Source organism: Notolepis coatsorum (genome assembly GCF_963971535.1).
Source record: "Notolepis coatsorum genome assembly, chromosome: 11".
Classification (NCBI taxonomy): Eukaryota; Metazoa; Chordata; class Actinopteri; order Aulopiformes; family Paralepididae; genus Notolepis; species Notolepis coatsorum.
In genome coordinates, this window is record NC_140175.1 from 69856542 (window position 1) to 69868763 (window position 12222).

Below are 12222 nucleotides of genomic sequence, written 5' to 3' on the forward strand. Positions count from 1 at the left end.
GTGGGATAGTGTGATCCTTCCACACGCTACGCCCTCTCAGGGAGGATCCGCGCTGCCAGGTGAAAAGAAGCGGTTGATTGGCTGGACCGTGGACGTGTGTCGGCGGAAGCACGTGATAGCCTCCACTTCTCAGATGATCTGACTGTGGGGGGTAAGTGCGCAGCGACCAGGAAGGGGATTGGGAATTGGCATACGACTAACATTGGGATGGGAGAAAATCGGAGGAAAAATGGAGGGGGAAAAAGATAGGGCCGATATTTTTTTTCTTTTTACATGTTTTGGCCTTAAATAGTTTCAAAATATCAGTCATTTCTGAAAATAAGTTACAAAAGTAAAAGAAAATTGCGTTTTGGAAAATAGCTCTTTATTTGATTATCATAAAAAAGTGTTTTCTATACAGAGATCGGTAAATATCGGTATCGGCCAGAACAGCAATATTAATATCGGTTATCGGTATCGGCCACAATTTTCACATCGGTGCATCACTAATTTGCCGCATGTCTTCCCTACTTCTCCTCCCATTCTCCCTCTCTCCTCTATCAGCCCTGCATGGCCAGAAAAAGCTGTAAAAATGCTAAAAGATAAAGAATTTGAGATTCAAAACATATCTATGCATCCCAAATCGACCAAGACGTTGTAAGTAATTTAAGCCTAGTTATTTATTGTGATTTTTTTCCCAATGCTCTGGTAAGTAATGACATTTAAAGAGCTCCTTCAATAACTGCATGTAAGACACACAATTTTAAAGATTTGGGCGATTAAATTAACTAAATCAATTGGTCAACAAAGTCTAAGAAGTTCCTTAGACAAAGACCCCTAGGCCTAACAAAATTAATAGTTGGTTTCAGGTTGCCGACCGACCCTGCCGATTTAGGTGCGACCCAATATATTTTATGAGTTTTTTAAAAAAAAATATATCAAAAAAAAAAAAAAAAAAAAAAAAAAATTTAATAAAGTTTCATAGAAATCTTAGTCAAACATTTAGTATTATGGATATTAAACATGCTGGCAGAGTACATGCATCCATGTTGTTGTGAACATTTTAATTAAATAAAGAAATTCCCTATCCATAGTCGCCGTGGGAAAGAATAAAATAAAAAAATAAAATAAAATAAATTCCCTACCTACCCATGGCCAAACTGACAACCAACCTGAAACCAACTATTAATTTTGTTAGGCCCTAGTGGACAGTCTCACTAACTTCATTAAAGAGAGAAAGGGGGGGGGGGCCTCAATATAACAAGGAGTAATGGATCACAGACAGAGAGAGGGACAGACGGAGAGAGAGAGAGAGACTGCGAGAAAGAAAGAGAAATTTACTGAGGAGAGAGAGAGACAGAGATGTCCTCTGATCTAAACTTTAAAGAACACATTATAGTGACCCTCTTTATTGGTAAACAAACAGTTTATTCTGCTTTGTTCCGGTCGGTCCTCAACAATAGAGCCCTGTGTCTCTGCCTCTTTCTCTCCAATGCATTCCTAATCCTCCCCGTCTCTGCCTCTCTCCAAAGCATTCCTCCCATTCACATCACTGTAGCCTACAGACAGTGCTCAGACAAAGCACAGCCACCATTGCTGACCTAATTGAGTTGTTCCCACTGTAACACTCTGCCCGAAAAAAACACAAGATGTGACAGGCCAACATGATCAAAGTCATCGGTGACGAGTAGGGCTGGGTATTGAAATTCAATACTTTTACGGTATCGAATCGATTTAATTGCTTCTATACAATTGAATTGAGTATATCAGATTAGTTAATCTCATCAGTGTCAGTGAGCCAATAAGCATGTTTGTTCCAAGATATAACATTTCTTCTGTTCAACCATAATCCAAAATCATCCAAAATGTAACAAAGCCTCCAATTGGCACATAACTCAGCAAAGCAAAGTATCAGAAAAATATATATGTATATATATATTATATATGTTGTTTTGCTATCAGTATTGAATCCCATGTAGCAGCCCTATTTGGCCCTCAAATCGGTGTACACGGGGGCAATAAAAAACTAAATGATATTCATCTTCCACCACTCGCAGATCACAAAGAACACACAATCGCTCCGTAGAAACATCATTTGGAATCCTAGATGGTGCCGCTCTACTACCACCGTGTCACCTAATCCTAGTGAGAGAGGCCTGTAGAATTGTTTTATAATTACATTTATTTTCCCTCCACTGCAAACCCTGACTTGTAGCAGTGGTGTTGGTCTGAGCTTGGCACCAGAACCTCCTCCCCCGCCAGGGTCACATGGGTGTTGTTGAAAGTGTTTTAAAACTTTTATGTAACCAAGGGAGGGGCTGAATAAATAAATCGATAAACAAATAAATAGACCATGTTTTCAATCTACAGTAGCCTCGGGAAGACTTTGAAAAAGGAGTATACTCATTAGCCAGCACGCTAACTGTAATTTCTTCATTTTGGAGGCCAGAGCTTTCTCCTGTCATAACCAACAGATTACAGTCATGTGTTGTTAAGGTCAAGACCTCAATCTGCTGAGAAACAGAACGTGTCAGCCTACAGGAGGTCTCCCACGGTGCAGACGTTTAAGTTTTCAGTCTGTACTAGGGCTGCACGATTAATCGTTTTTTTTTATCGAAATCGCGATTTGGAATGATGCAATTATCAAAAAAAAAAAATTTTCAACCATTTATTTAACCAGGAAGTCCCATTGAGATACAAGATCGGTTTGGGAGAGGGAGGTGAGGGGTTTTAGATTGTGTGTTGTGAAGTTTAGACTTCAGAGAGGGAGAGTAAAGTACAGAAAAAAAAGGTACCGTTGGGTACCGGTATCGATTCCCAGGTAAAAAGAAACATTTTCAGGCTTGGTGTCCTGAAAAGACCCACCGCGTAGGCCAGATAGCCGCATTTTACAATAAACCTCTGTAGATAGCAAGCGTGCAGGTCCTCTTTAGCAGCAATCTGTTGTTGAAAATGTATCTTTTGTCTTATTAACTAAAAGATTTTAACCAAATAAAAAGCAGCAGCACTATTGCATAACTGAGTCATGTTTTCTATGTATTTCTTTCTTTAGGGGAGTAGGACATTTGTTTCACAGTTTTAGCATGTTTTATAGATGGCTAGGTTAAACACAGGTTTTTGTTTTTAAGAGGGGGGGTTTGATTTGATTGAAGTTTATTTCAAATACGCAACACAACAAACAAACATCAAGTACAGATATAGCCTTAAGCCGTTCAAATAATAAATGTATACATTTTTCTTTTTAAATAATAATAATCTAAAAGAACTAGGGCTGTCTTAAATACTTCGAAGCTTCGTTCGATGGCACAAGCTTCGAACATTAAAAAAAAATCGAAGTTAAAAAAAAATAAATAAAAATTTACTTCGGTGTGTGTGTGTGTGTGTGTGTGTGTGTGTGTGTGCATGGGGCCATTGGGTGGGGCCGGGGGACAAATACACTGGAGGAAAGTAACCCAGCTCAGTACTGCCCAAATTATATCATCACTATTGCCAGTTAGGACAGCCGAATCACATCCAATCTTTCGCCGTCGACTAAAGACGCACTTCTTCAACCATTATCTGAAATAAAATAAAATAAATAAAATAAAAAAAATCTAACCCTAACTAACCTTACTGTCATGCACTTGTCCTAATAAACTAACCTACACTGTAACACACAACACTTTGATGAATATTGTTACTCAGCTGATAGAGTTGTATCCTTCCTGATGACCTGTCGTACAGAACTTGTAAGTCGCTTTGGATAAAAGCGTCAGCTAAATGTAAATGTGAATGTAAATGCCTTGTAGAATTCCACACATAAGAAAGAAAGATACTGGGATGAATAAACAAAATGGGAAATAAAATGTAGAAATGCATGCAATACATAAATAAATATGAATCTCCATATATGAAATAGAACATTTAGATAAGGTGCTACTGAGATGTTTTTGGTGAGTTCTTTGTTTTTTTGTGGAAGTAGCCCTTCTTAAAAATGCATGAACATTCACTGATAATTGGTCTGTAGTGGAGTCTACAAGAGTACAAGGTCTACATTGCCGGACCTAGTAGACTGACATAATTCTGTGCATAGTTTAGTCTACACAGGCCATATTTCAAATAATCAAAATCTTACTTCATTCATCTTAAACATTCTTGATTTGGGGGATTGGTAGTTCCCATGAAATCTGAAGTTGTTCAAACGACAACAGCGATCCACCTTGAATTAAATCACACAGCCGTGTTGGCTGCGTCAGTCACGAAAGGGGCTACTTAATTCATTAATCCAATCCACTTTATTTATAGAGCACATTTAAAAACAACAAAGTTTACCAAAGTGCTGTACAAGTCCCACAACATAAGGTAAAAAAAAAATTATAAAAAAATATATATAAATAAATAAAAATTAATCCGAAGCTTCGAATTAAAATCGAAGCTCGGCCCCGAAGCTTCGATTGCCAAAAAAAATTCGAAGGTCAGCCCTAAAAAGAACCGATAAGAGTATCGATAAAATACCGAACCGTTAAACAGTATCGATAAAAGTAGTAGCATCGATAAAATCCTAACAATACCCATCCCTAACTAGTTAGTCGTTTTTTTATCAATAAAAAATATATATATTAAATTATATATTGTTGGTGCTCCTTACATTTAGCTGGTGCTCCCAACTTTTTGAAGTTGGGAGCACCAGTGCTACCAAGTAAAAATGTTAATTTCGAGCCCTGCATATGCGAGCAACGTTCAAGACAGGGGAGGGAAGAATTGGCACAGTGGAATTGGGATGGGAGAAAAATAGAAAAGGGAGAAAAAGTGGATAAAAAAACACTGTACCTCGCTTATAACACTGTACCTCGCTTATAACACTGTGATGCCCCGTTGTCATCTGGGTTTTACATTTTTACTATTATATCTTGACTTTTACTGTTGTCTATTTTCTATTTATTTTTATTTCCATTATATATTTCTAATCACTATTACTCATACTGATTGTGTGTAGACCAATGTTGTGCTGAGCTCTTGAGTTATTGATGTGTATTTACAAAAACAGAACAAAAATTCATAAACATACTTGGGAAGGACAGACCATTCTCCTTGAAGAGCAGATTTTTGTATGTATCATGTCTATCCAAGCAATCGTAAAAAATAAATAAAATAAAAAGTACTTAGTACTTCATCTTCACTTCATATTTTTGGATAGAATGACACACGTTCATCATTGGGATTAAAATGATCCCGGTGCCAACATGGTGCAAATCCAGAGCCTGCAGAATAATGAAAGACCCTCACCACCCCAATAACAGCCTGTTCCAGCTGCTGAGGTCAGGCAGACGCCTGCGAACACCAGCTACTAGGACAGAGAGGCTTCGGCTCAGCTTCTTCCCCCAGGCAATCAGAGCCTTGAACAATGAACACTGAGGGTCACAGAACACTGAACCCTACACAGTGACACACAAGCACACATTAGCACACACACGACACACGCGCTGTGCACGCTCGCACACTAGCAGCCACTTTAACATGAGAAAGCACTCACTCATGCTGCACACGCACACACTTATGGCCACAAAGAAAGGTCACTTTAAAAATAGTATAGTAACAGTGTATTGCACTACCAAGGGACCTAGCATGTCCTTCATGCTCTGTAAATAACTATGTACAAATACCGTGATGTCCCACTATGTTACCTGTTTATTGCACAATGTTGTCTATTGGATTCTATTATATGTTGTACTACTGTATTGCACATCGTTGCGGGCAAGACCACCCGCATTTCATTGTATACTTGTATGCCGTGACAAATAAAACTCTTGACTTGACTGTTTAGAACAAGTGGTTCTCAACTGAGGGTTGGGGATTTATTTTCACTACTGCATTCACTATATTAGTGAGTCCAATGGGAGCAAGAGTCACAAGTGTCACTATTCTGATCGTAGGTTTCAATTCCTCCACTGTGATCTTCTCTACTATCGTAGACAACTATGGAATTCTGGACTTAATCACAACCAAAATCTTCTCAAATGGGGGTTCGTGACCCAGTGTGTATCAATCCATGACACGAAGAGGTTAAGAACCACTGATTTAGAATACAGGTTCAGGGACAAATAATGTATAATGATGATATGATATCCCTTCCTTTCAATGTCCCATTAACAACCACCATGCGATCTATAACGATGTGTCCACCACCGTCATAAGTTATGGCTCTGTTCACATTTCATATCCTGATGAATTGAAAATGGGGGACCCTGATGTAAACAAGACGAAAGTCTTTCTCTGGTCTGCATCCCCTTGGCCTTATGTATTGAGCTGTACTGTACTGTACCCATTCTGCAATTCTCGAAGACACTCTGATGTCACGAGACCGCCGCCATCTTGGTATAGGGGGACCATACGGATTTCTACCATCAAATCCATGCATTGAGCTCAAGTTCAAGTTCAAGTTCAAGTTCTTTAATAGTTGTCATACAGAAGTACAGAATACTTTCATACAAAATGCTTCTTACTGTTACGCTCCAGAGACTGTGCTAGACAAGATAGTATCAAATAACATAATAACATAATATAGCATGAATTTAGAAGAAGAAAATGAGGTCACAGTGTTCGGTATAGACATATGTACAATGTTCTGAGTTACCATATAATATACAATACACAATACTATGCAGTGTACTAATGTACAGTACTATCTAGTGCAAAGCAGAAATGGGATGAGGTACAATTTTAGGTACAATTTACAGTAAGGTGTACGAGTTGTAGTGCAATCCTTCATCCATAAATATAAAGTGTGGGGAGTGGGTGCTACAGTGTGTTTGTTTAAAGTGGGTGTGTGCTATAAAGTGTGTGGAGTGGGTGCTACAGTGTGTTTGTTTAAAGTGAGTGTGTGCGTGTGGATGTGTGTGCTATGTGCGTTTGGTGGTTGTTGTTGTGTAGTGTTCATTCATTGTTCGTTTAGCAGCCTGATGGCCTGGGGATAGAAGCTACTTCTGAGTCTTTCTGTGCTCGCCTTGAGACTCCTGTATCGCTTGCCTGACCGCAGCAGTTCGAAGAGGCAGTTGTTCGGGTGACTGGAGTCTTTAATGATTCTCTTAGCCTTGCCCTTGCAACGCTTGTAGTAAATGTTCTGGAGGGTGGGGAGCCCCCCTCCAATTGTGCGTTCGGCTGAACGTGTCACTCTTTGTAGTCTGCTTTGGTCTTTTGCAGTGCTATTCCCAAACCAGGAGGTGATGTTGCCGGTCAAGATGCTCTCTATTGTACATGAGTAGAAGTTCTTAAGGATCTTCTGGCTGACTTGGAACTTCCTTAGGCGCCTGAGGAAGTAGAGGCGTTGTCGTGCCTTCTTCACCACACTGTTAATGTGTGTGGTCCATGTCAAGTCCTCGGATATGTAGGCTCCGAGGTACTTGAAGCTGTTGACTCTCTCAACCGGTGCCCCGTCGATGCTGAGGGGGCTGTAGTCCTTGACCCCCGACCTCCTGAAGTCCACAATCATCTCCTTTGTTTTGCTGACGTTCAGGGAGAGGCTGTTTTCCTGGCACCATCCCGCCAGGACCTTGACCTCTTCCAGGTAGGCCCTCTCGTCGTTGGCAGAGATCAGGCCCACCACCACTGTGTCGTCAGCAAATTTGACGATTGTATTGCTACTCCGCTGAGCCACACAGTCGTGTGTGTACAGGGAGTAGAGGAGGGGACTCAGAACACAGCCCTGGGGGGCCGCTATGTTGAGGGTGATGGATGAGGAGGTGCAGTTGCCTGCTCTCACCACCTGGGGTCTGCCAGTCAGGAAGTCCAAGACCCACTGGCAGAGGTCATAGCCCAAGCCCAGGTCCCTGAGCTTGGCTATGAGTATGGAGGGGACTATGGTATTGAATGCCGAGCTGTAGTCGATGAATAGCATTCTCACATAGTTCCCCTGCCTCTTGTCCAGGTGTGACGCTGCTGTGTGCAGCACATGGGATATGGCGTCCTCCGTGGACCTGTTGGGGCGGTATGCAAATTGCAGGGGGTCCATGTTGATGGGGAGGGAGGAGCAGATGTAGCCCTTTACTAGCTTCTCAAAGCACTTCATGGCTATGGAGGTGAGAGCTACAGGGCGGTAGTCGTTGAGGCAAGCAGGCTTGGATTTTTTGGGTACAGGGATAATAGTGGACTTCTTCAGGCAGGTGGGGATGACAGCCTGTTCTAAGGACAGGTTAAATATGTCAGTGAATACTGGGGCCAGTTGGTCGGCACAGACTTTTAGGACGCGGCCGGGGATGCCGTCCGGACCTGCTGCCTTCCTGATATTCACTTTTTTAAAGGTCCGCCTCACCTCATGCTCTGTTACCCTGAACACTGCGCCTCCATCAGCAGCCGACCCCCCCCCCCCCCTTGCCGAGGCTTGTGAGCTGGTGTTGTTATTACCAGCATCAAACCTCGCATAGAAGGTATTGAGGTCGTTTGCTAAGGAGCTCCGTTTTTATTACATGTTTTATCACATTCTTGTTAATTTCATAACATTTTCATACGATTTGTTTTGAAAATATTGAGGCCAACATGGCATTTCACTATTTCGAAAGCCTTTCTGGTGATTCTAAGGCGAGATATGAGTCAAAGAAACTCCCCCTGATTACCACGACCACAACATCAGAGCGAGTTAGCCGAACGTTAGCCACCAGCCACTTTTTCCTCTGTGATGGTATAAAACTTCCGATTTGGATTTCTGTTTTTGTCATTAGTCGGCGTAACACAGCAGCTCTTTGGCATTGTGAAGGACTGAAAAAAGGTCTGCTTGATTGTCTTTAATTTGCCGCTTTAACTATCCGTTTCTCCACTAAATAGTGTACACAATGTACCAGGCGGGGCAGTTTCCCCCCACGCTGCAGTTGCGTAGCAATAACAGACAGGAAGTTGACTTCGAGAATCTGTTAATAAAGTTTTCAATCAATCAATCACACACTAACACGAGTAGCGTCCTGGGCTAATTGTTGTGAACAGCTTGACCCCAAAGTGGGGATGTCAATAATGAGTAATACATGTAAATAAATCAATAACAATTAGCCAGTGGCTGTTGATTGATTGATAACTTTATTAACAGATTGCAGAATGGGTACAGTACAGCTCAATACATACAATTGTTAAGGGGATGCAGACCAGAGAAAGACGTTCGTCTTGTTTACATCAGGGTCCCCCATTTTCAATTAATCATAACAAATTACACACACGACATACAGATAGACAGTACTGCTACATCTATACATTTATGACATACGAGATTTGTTGGCTCTTAGTATTTCATAGGCTATGAAGGTAGGTAGGCTACCATTAAAGTTAATGAACGGTGATTAAAAAAGCATTCAGGTACCATAATAATGAAGATGATGTGTGGTGGTGATGCAACATTTGACTTGAATAAAGTTCAGATTCGTTTGAGGGACTCGGACGTTGCTGGCTAGTAGAGCGAGCCAGCGTTACTGTCACGACTGTATTGCATGGGAATATATGCATAATAAAGAAATGACAGCGAAACGTTAGATGAAAGTGGTGTATACTTCCAACAACATGTCTGTGCTAAGCCGACTGAGAAGACCACCAGCCTGGATGGGACCCCTGGGTGTTAGCTCACACTGGCTAGCTTCAGAGGTCACACAGGGAGGAAAAACGATGCACACAAACTCAAACGTTAGACATAATGTTACAAAATAAGCGCTTACCTCAGAAGAACATTCAGTTAAAATGCAGCGTGTTTGATTTTCTCTCAGCTCTTATAGCACAAAACGGTATATAGCAAGTCAGCTGTTCTTGGAAAACTTTGTTGAGAAAAACCGGGTTCTCGTCCGGTGTGTTGACTCCAGTACTATTGAACCACACCGACAACAGCAGGCTGACGTATGACGAGCCAGGGACTTTCTGACGTCACAGTCATGTGTCCGGTGGCTCGGCCAATCAAATGACCAGAATCGGAGCTTCCGCCGCCACATGGCACTTTGTAGTAGTGACGTAAGGTCGCCCGACCGACCGCGTGTATATTTTCCCTAACGCACTTTCACTTCCGCGTTCGGGTTCCGCGATCTGATTGGCCACTGACGTTTCTCTCAGCGCCAATCGCGTTACGCCTAGTTATATCACTGGTTAAGAGTCGCCAAGCTTAACCAGTGATAGAACTAGGCGTAACGCGATTGGCGCTAAGGAAAACGTCAGTGGCCAATCAGATCGCGGAACCCGAAAGTGAAAGTGCGTTAGGGAAAATATACACGCCGCCCGACCAGTTCGCTCTCGCGTTTCGAATGTAAAATGAAAACGTTTGATATAATTAGTTATGAATTATAATGGTTATGAAATAATTGTTGCTACTTTGCTGTTCTTACATATTAGTTTGGATTTGCACCAATAGTTCCACCCGCCCAGTAGAGACCAACAATATACCAAACCGAGCACCGTATGATCAAAAGCTTGAGGTTCTAGCGACCCCCTGTGCAATGTTTAGGTAAGTGTTTTTATTTATTCGGTAGGCCAAATCAGAAATAATACTATACACGAACAGTACCACGCCAGTATTTATAATTAGAAGCACCAATCACTACACACACAGATATAAACAAGGTTTTAATGTTTACAAACCGGCACTGGACTAAAATAAGAGCGGATGTGTAACCGAAACCAAATATTACCCTGCAACTGGGACCACAATAATTACAGAGAACACTAGTTTCAATTAAAATAAGCCTTAAAGAGATCAAAGCTGGAGACAACATAATTAAAACATGAAGATGGAATGTGTTCTGCATTCCATACAACTCAGAAATGGGGAAAGATGAGCCATAAGATGTACTGTGCAGTCTGCCGCATAAGTTAAGATGGTTTCAAAGTGCTCTTGAGCAAGGCACTGAATCCTCATCTGCACCAGTTGAGCCACTCAGTTCAACAGTAATAATAATAATAATTCATTTTATTTGTATAGCGCTTCTCAATTACCCGAAGTCGCTGATTGATTGAAAACTTTATTAACAGATTGCAGAATGGGTACAGTACAGTACAATACACACAATTGTTAAGGGGATGCAGACCAGAGAAAGACTTTAGTCTTGTTTACATCAGTGTCCCCCATTTTCAAATCATCATAACATATGACATACACAACATACAGATAGACAGTACTGCTACATCTATACATTTATGACATACCAGATTTGCAAATACAGTACTGTTTGTGATACAAGTCTAAAAAAGAGAGTATATACATTTGACGTGGAAACTGTACATTGGAGGAGGTTGGGTAGGCGGGGTGGGGGAAACTGTACAACTGTACAAGGAGGTGGTAAGCCCACAATGTTGGCACCTTCCTTTAAAAAATTTGGGCATCTAAGCCTTCAGTATTGATGGATGCAGAATACCGGCTTCCCCACTGGCGTTTGGCTGTGAAAATGTTCCTCCAATCCTAAGAGAGTTCTAGCATTTAAAGAATTTGATATATTTCAGACACCGTTCAAGCCAGGGTTGATTGATCAGAACATGTTTATTACAGCTTCATATCTTCTTAACGTCACCATGTTGATGAGAACAGCATCGGAATGATCATTGGTACATACAAGAGTAGCACAGACAGGGAAAGGGAAAGCAACAGGAAGAGCAAGAAAGTAAACAGCTCAATAGAACAAATCTTCACAACAGCCTCTTAACCAACCATCAAAAACACAAGAAACATGTTAAGGCAATGTACTATAGATGTAGCATTTCGTCCCCCCCATTATAGCTCATTTCCTTACATACCATTATGTTATCCACATTGATCTTATCTCGTTAGCCAATCTCCATCTATGGAATTGCTAAGTCTCCATTGCCTGAAAATGTTCACGATATTTCAAAAGGAGGAGAGACGTTTCTGAGTGTTCAACAAAATATTAAAATAAAACAAGTAAAGAAAAAGAAAAAACATATCCATGTCATATAAATAAACATCACGTTGCATAGAACACACACACACACCAACTTTCACATCAATTATAATCTGCTTTTGAGTATAGGACTATATAGAGCCAAGAACCACAGAGACACACGCATAGACCTCGAGCATGATGATACAGTGTTAAGTTAAGGAGGGGGGATTTATATACGTTGTAAATAAGGGCAATGGTGGCATCGTTCCCCTCATCAATCACCCCTAAAATCTAACAAAGGACGCGTTACATATTTTGTGTCACCCCCCCCCCCCCCCCATGGTAGTACCTATACATGCTTTAATCTGAGTCTGTGTTGGTTCAGCACCTGTGACAGTGTTTTAAGAGCAGA

At 41.2% G+C, this 12222-nt stretch overlaps 1 protein-coding gene across 1 annotated transcript in view; it reads right to left on the reverse strand.

Annotated features, from left to right (window-relative positions):
* Positions 1-9784, reverse strand: part of slc31a1 (solute carrier family 31 member 1) — a 74341-nt gene extending 64557 nt beyond the window's left edge. The window contains exon 1 of the mRNA XM_084324244.1: positions 9648-9784. The gene's annotated coding sequence lies outside the window, so the exon portion shown is untranslated. The remainder of the gene's footprint in view (positions 1-9647) is intronic.
* Positions 9785-12222: the final 2438 nt, after the last annotated feature.